Source organism: Dreissena polymorpha, chromosome 6 (genome assembly GCF_020536995.1).
Source record: "Dreissena polymorpha isolate Duluth1 chromosome 6, UMN_Dpol_1.0, whole genome shotgun sequence".
NCBI lineage: Eukaryota > Metazoa > Mollusca > Bivalvia > Myida > Dreissenidae > Dreissena > Dreissena polymorpha.
In genome coordinates, this window is record NC_068360.1 from 22,281,698 (window position 1) to 22,289,559 (window position 7,862).

Consider the following 7,862-nt stretch of genomic DNA (forward strand, 5'->3'; position numbering starts at 1 on the left):
GCAGCAGTAGCAGCTATAGCAGGAGTAGCAGTAGTAGCAGTAGTAACAGAAGTAGCAGTAGTAGTAGTAGTAGTAGTAGTAGCAGTACTAGTTGTAGCAGTAGTAGTAGTAGTAGTAGTAGTAGTAGTAGTAGCAGTAGTAATACTGCTACTTTTGCTACTTCTGCTACTAATGCTACTCGTGCTACTGCTGTTACTCTTGCTACAGCTGCTACTGCTACTAGTGCTGCTATTGCTGCTGCTGCTATTGCTGCTGCTGCTACTGCTGCTGCTGCTACTGCTTCTACTGCAGCTACCACTACTCCTATAACAACTACTACTACTGCTACTGTTGGTGGTGCTGCAACTGCTACTACACTGCTACTGCTGCTGTTACTGCTTCTACTGCAGCTACTACTACTACTACTACAACAACTGCTACTCCTGCTACTGCTGCTACTGCTGCTACTGCTGTTACTGCTGCTACTGCTTCTACTGCTGCTGCTGTTGCTACTGCTGCTGCTGCTATTGCTTCTGCTGCTGCTGCTACTGCTGCTGCTACTCCTGCTGCTGCTACTGCTGATGCTGCTGCTACTGCTTCTACTGCAGCTACTATTACTATTACAAAAACTACAACTACTGCTACTGTTGGTGGTCCTGCAACTGCTACTACACTGCTACTGCTACTATTACTACTGCTGATTCTGCTACTACTAGAACTACTACTACCACTACCACAAGTCCCACTACCACCACCACTATTACCAGTCTCACTACCACTACCGCTACTACTATTACTACTACACCACTACTACTACTACTACTACTACTACTGCTATTACTAGTACTGCTACTACTACTACTATTACTACTACTGCTGCTACTTCTGCTACTGCTGCTACTACTGCTACTACTGCTATTCCTGCAACTGCTGCTACTGCTGCTACTGCTGTTACTCCTGCTACTGCTGCTGCTTCTCCTGCTACTGCTGCTGCTTCTTCTCCTGCTGCTGATACTGATGCTGCTGCTAATGCTGCTACTGCTTCTACTGCAGCTACTACTACTACTACAACAAGTACTAATACTGCTACTGCTGCTGCTGCTGCTACTGCTGCTGCTACTGATGCTGCTACTGCTGCTTCTGCTTCTACTGCAGCTACTACTTCTACTTCAACAACTACTTATACTGCTTCTGCTGCTGCTGCTACTGCTGCTGCTGCTACTGATGCTGCTGCTACTGCTGCTACTGCTGCTTCTGCTTCTACTGCAGCTACTAACACTACTACTACAACTACTAATACTGCTACTGCTGTTGCTACTGCCGCTACTGCTGATACTGCTACTGCTGCTGCTGCTGCTACTGCTTCTACTGCAGCTACTACTACTACTACTACAACAACTACTACTACTGCTACTGTTGGTGGTGCTGCAACTGCTACTACACTGCTACTGCTACTACTCCTGATTCTGCCGCTACTACAACTACTACTACCACTACCACCAGTCCCACTACCACTCCCACTAGTACCAGTATCACTAACACACCCGCTACTACTACTAATACTACTGCTGCTACTTCTGCTACTACTGCTACTACTGCTACTCCTGCTACTGCTGCTACTGCTGTAACACCTGCTACTGCTACTACTGCTACTACTACTGCTGCTTCTGCTGCTACTGCTGCTGCTGCTGCTACTGCTGCTGCTGCTGCTACTACTACTACTACTACTACTACTACTACTACTACTACTACTCCTACTACTACTACTACTACTACTACTAATAATAATAATAATAATTATAATAATAATAATAATGCTACTGCTTCTGCTGCTGCTACTGCCGCTACGGCTGCTACTGCTACTGCTGCTACTACTGCTTCTACTGCAGCTAATACTACTAATACTTCAACTACTACTACTGCTACTGCTGGTGGTGCTGGTATTGCTACTACACTGCTACGGCTACTATTACTACTCCTGATTCTGTTACTACTACAACAACTATTACCACTACCACCAGTCTCACTACCACTACCACTACTACCAGTCTCACTACCACTTCCGCTACTACTACTACTACTACTACTACTACTACTACTACTACTACTACTACTACTACTACTACTACTACTACTACTACTACTACTACAACTACTGCTACTACTGCTTCTGCTATTACTACTCCTACTACTGCAGCTACTTCTGCTACTACTGCTACTGCTGCTACATCTTCTACTGCTGCTACTGCTGTTACTCCTGCTACTGCTTTTGCTACTACTGCTGCTACTGCTGCTAGTGCTGTTGCTGCTTCTGCTGCTGCTGCAACTGATGCTTCTGCTACTGCTTCTACTGCAGCTACTACTATTACTACTACAACAACTAATACTGCTACTGCTGCTACTGCTGCTACTGCTGCAGCTGCTGCTACTGCTGCTACTGCTGCTGCTGCTGCTACTGCTGCTACTGCTGCTACTGCTGCTACTGCTGCTACTTCTTCTACTGCTACTACTGCTGCAGCTGCTGCTACTGCTGCTACTGCTGCTACTGCTGCAACTGCTTTTGCTGCTGCTACTGCGGCTGCTGCTGCTGCTGCTACTGCAGCTGCTGCTACTGCTACTGCCGCTGCTGCTACTTTTGCTGCTGCTGCTGCTGCTGTTATTGCTGCTACTAGATGCCGCTATTTTTACTTAAGCTGTAAAAGTTACTAGAAGGTCACATAATCCCAAACCGGAACTCCTGTTTTTAGGGTTACATGCAGTCAGTTTGATACTTAGCACACATTGTTGAGTGCATGCTGCCTAGGAATTGTAAAATACATTGCAAATGGTTAGTTTTGGTATCAACTTGAAGGTATATTTGTAAGCAATAAGAAAAAAAAAGCCATTTTTGTGCTCTACTTTTTGTGTTGATGGTTCCCGGCTTTGAAAGTAGGTCATACTATTTGAGCCCAAAACGGTTGTCTGCATAGATGTCAAAATCGGTGTGCCTATTCTAGGTAAATATTTTAAGTTAGCACACATAGAATTTAATGACATGCATTTTTAAAAAAAAAGATTATGCATTTATCTTTCCAATGATGTATGATGATATAGTGGGTATGCGCTTGATCATGGTAAAAATTGATATCGAACTTCAAATATTTTATATGTAATATAGAAGGAAATTAATTGCGCATGCGTTACCTTTAACACCTTGCTTGCAGATGAAAAAATTACTCCCACACCGGTCGACATACGACACTTGCGCGATATTTGCTCGATATATCGCGCGAGTGTCATATCGTGCGTCGAGAGAATGTCGTGCGTCGAGAGAATTTTGTGTGCCGACCTAGTGATTTTTAGGTCGACAGGCGACATGTTCGCGATATATCATATTGAATGTCGCGCGTCGTATCGTGCGTCGAGAGAATGTCGAGTGTCGCGCTTGAAGGTCGACACACGACATTCAAGCGTCATTCGAGCGACATTCTCTCGACGCTCGATACGACGCGCGACAATTCAGTCGACAGTCAAGATTTTCTGCGATATTTTATTTCTAAAACCCAGCGCGATATGCGACACTCAAATATTGATTGTCGCATGATTGTCGCGCGTCGTATCGAGCGTCGAGAAAATGTCGCTTGAATGTCGTGTGTCGACCTCGAAGATCGAAACGCGACACTCAACTTGGCCCCATCCGGATTCCGTAGTTGTGCACAGATGCTTTCAATTGTACTTTCAAACAGATTCCTTACATTATAACGCAATCGTCAAAACTTGACAACATTCGCGGTAGCAGTCGGAAATACAAAGTCTGTAAAGGTTGTACAAATATCGCGTACAAAATGTAAAACTGAGTTTCGAACAGGAGCTTTTATATGTTATTTAAAAAAAACGGCAATAAAAAAATTAAATATCTTAATCGCAAAACTTTGAAAATATGCACTGAAGAACTTTAAAATAATCATTCAGAAAAAAGTTTGAAGAATATCGCATGCAAAATGCAGGAGGCGCTGCAAATTTCAACTTAATTTCCGATTCATTATGATAAATCAATCCAAGACATGTATAACTTACTTCGAAGAAATGCCATAAAACAGAATCAAGTATCAAGTAACTACATATAGTATTTGATTAAAAGCATAAGAGACAACGCATTATTATACTTAAATATTCAGATCATCTTCCTGCAATTACAGGCATTATTGTCAATAGTAACTGTAAAAGGTTTACTATTGCGTGCAGCACAAAGTTTCATTAGACGATGGCATTTGTCCTTCATTTTCAAAATAGCACGTCTGGTTGCGGTAAGCGTGTGACAAAGTGTGCTGTGACCGTGGCGTTAATCGCGGTTTCTTTTCTCTTAAACAAACGATAGCAGTGTGAGTATCTAATTCATTTATTAATTCTAGTTTCATTTACTCGTTTTCGTTAAAGTCTGGTTCGCAATCAGTTGTTTGCTATAACCATATTTCATATAATGATAACGGATGTCTTTATTATTGGGTTAGGTATATCAACCGATGGCCTATGCATGCGCTTGTTAGTATTGTCTAAACGTGATATGTGTTCATTTTTATTTATATCGTTACCACGTCTTACTAACTCGTAGAAACAAGATAACGAACTCTTGGAACGAGTTAGTGCGTCGGTGTAACGACTAAGTAATTCGTGGTAACCACATAATTCACTCATGAGAACGACATAGTGACTCGTGGTAAAGACATAATTAATCTACATTTCGAGACTTATATTTATTTTATTAATATCGAAACAACGAGTTACTAACGCGTTTCCACCACTAAAACAGTATTGGGAAGTAGTAAACTTACGAATGAAATTGAGTTAACTCATTAGAAATGGATGGTAAGTCAATAGAACGAGTTACTTAGACGTATGAATGACTAAGTACGACGTTATAACGACCTTTTTAAGTTATGATAATGACTTGGTTACTCGTGGGATCGAGATAACTTACTCGTTGTAACGATATAACTACCCAGTTCGAATACACGCGGTATGAAAAACATTGAACAGCGCGAAATTATCAGAATAATATCGTCCGAAATTGTGTAAGACTCTCGTGTATACGCCGGTTTGATAATGCGTTTAATAAAAACTATTTTGAATCGTATATTAATATTGATAACGGTATTTTCGTGTGTTTAACGGCCAAATGGTCACTTGACGTAAATAAGGACTCGCAAATGGCAACAAATTATCTCTTCTGATTCTTTGTTGGGCGTTTCATCATTCTTGTATCTTTGCACATTTGTGTAAAGTTCTTTAGTATCCATTACCAGTGATCGTAGGTTTGCGTTTCAAGCCAGTTATACATAGACCAAAGTGCAAAAATAAAGTTGGTGCTTTGGACAGTTGATGTTTTTTTATCGTATTGTCGGATGTATCGAAGTAAAATCAAGGAACATATCGCGATAGACAAAATTGGCAATTTAAACTCATCCAATAACTAACGTGGGTGTGCGTTTAAATTCTAAGAATTATGAGAACACAAAAAAACAACACAAGGCTATGGTAATATATTTAATTAAAATGTTCAGCTGAAGCTTTGCATGGACTTTTTGTGACACGGAGTATCTGTAAATGATACTTCAATAAACAGTTTTAGATAATGTCAACAAAAAAGATTACTTATTCCATCCAAGAAAAAACACATTGAGGCTTGTTCAGCTAAATTGGTTACGATATTTTTCTAGTCAATTTCCCATTTATAAGTCGTGTAGGTCGTATCTTAGCGACAACAAAATAGATTTTCTTGCAGCATAACATCAATTGTTAAAGTACATTTATTTGTTAAATCATTAAGATAATAAACAAAAACAAAATTTCAAAATAATCAGATCATACTTTCTTCATTAACTTTGTTAAACTAATTCATTATGAAGCGAGTACTTTTCCAAGAAACAAGAACATCCTGAATGCACGAAATTATATTTACAATCAATAACATTACGACCCCATATTCACGTTCGGAATAATGTATATGAAATAAAAATGTCATCAAAACTTATAAAATACCATGTTAATTAAATTGGTTTGTTATGTTCCTCGAAATAAATAAAATATGAAAACATTCGGGAACAATTCCTTGTAATTTGAATATTTTTGTCCAATAATGACGTGTCTCTGACAATAACCACACCTTTAAATTGTCTGAGAGTAAAAGATAACGCGTTGTATAATAAAATTGATACTTTATAGTTATATTTAGTATTAAATTCTCAAAACTTTTCAATGTTTTAAGCAATCTAGTATCAATATACTAACTATTCACAACAGCTACCGCTGCGTACATACCACAACAATACATACTATATTAACTTTATTTCTTAGATCGTATTTACTCGCCGATTAGATGGCTTTAACTGTCAGGTTAATGTGTAGGAAGTTGTAAGAAATACGCAAAAGTGCACATATAATACATGTCTATTTTACAATAAATATGTTCTTTTTTAATATATGTCTTAATAATTGTGTGTATACTTGGCAAAAATTGAATGAATGCAAACACACCTAAGGTTTAAGTACATGAAAAAAAAATACAGTTATACTGTAAATTTTGATGTTAGGTATCACCACGCAAAAGAAGCCACATCAATTCAAGAGCAGTTGCATTATTAATAATGAAATTATAAGCAATTACTAAAAATAAGAAACATCGATTTTTAAATGAACTCTTGTAATGTACTCAATCTACCTTCAGTTAAGGTTTGAGAACTTTAAAATGGCATTTTGATTGTATGTTTTTTCTCCGCAACGGTACACTATTTGAAATTTTGATCTGACCCTGGGTCAAAAGTTATTATCATGTGCGTCGCATGTTGTTAGTAAAATGAGTTTTTTTACCCATTTTACCCATTTATTTACCCATAACTTTTGACCCAGGGGTCAGATCAAAATTCCAAATAGCTCACCGTCGCACATATGCTCATAGCTACCATGTGTGTAAGTTTCAAGGTTCTAGTGCTAATAGTGTAGGAGGAGATAATGACCAGGACAGACGGACAGACAGCAGAAATCAATACAATATAAAAAATACCCTAATGTTCGAGGTCCCTGAGAAATGTTTCGTATTCCAAAGTGATAGGTACAAACGAGTACATATAACACCGGAAATTCATATCACAAGGTTACCAGACCGTTTAAATTGTGTACCATGTAATCAAACATCCGCAGACAACACAGATACATCCTGGTGTAGAGGGAGCGACTTAGACTGATGCTAATGATAACTAATAATTACCTCCTTGTGTACGCCTTTCAATACAATATAAACAGTCTCGGCGTAAGCAATACTGTCAGTAAATTTAGACAGGCAACTTTACTAGAACACATTTTTGTCGTCCATGATTCAAGCAATTACCAAAAGGATCGTTATTTGCATCTTGACGCATAGAACGTGTTTATTATACAACACTACATTACATATTTTATTAACCACAGATCGTCGTAATTGTGTTTTGTTGGTTTGTTTGTTATTATTGTTTGAGTTGTTGTTGTGATAGGGGGTCTCAAAAATATGATATTGAGCATGAAGATATATTAAATAATAATTGTATTTATGTGTTTAGCCAATTTACATTCAAAGTTAAACATATGTCAATCTTTTGTAGAATAAAACTTCTAATTTAAACATATTGGATAGTTTACCTGTTTAAAAAAAACATTCCAATGCTGTCGTTTCACAAATATGTTTAACTGCATCGATATGTTTATTAAGGCCTGGGCTGGTATTCATAAAGCTCCTAAGGGTAAACTTAAGAAAATTCCTTAAAAAAAATAAATATTCCATTAGTCTTTTGCTCTTCCATGTTGGTATCTTTTTTCATTTAATTGGTTTATTTAAGTAAATTTTGCATCGAAGAACAGTATTTTGGCATTAC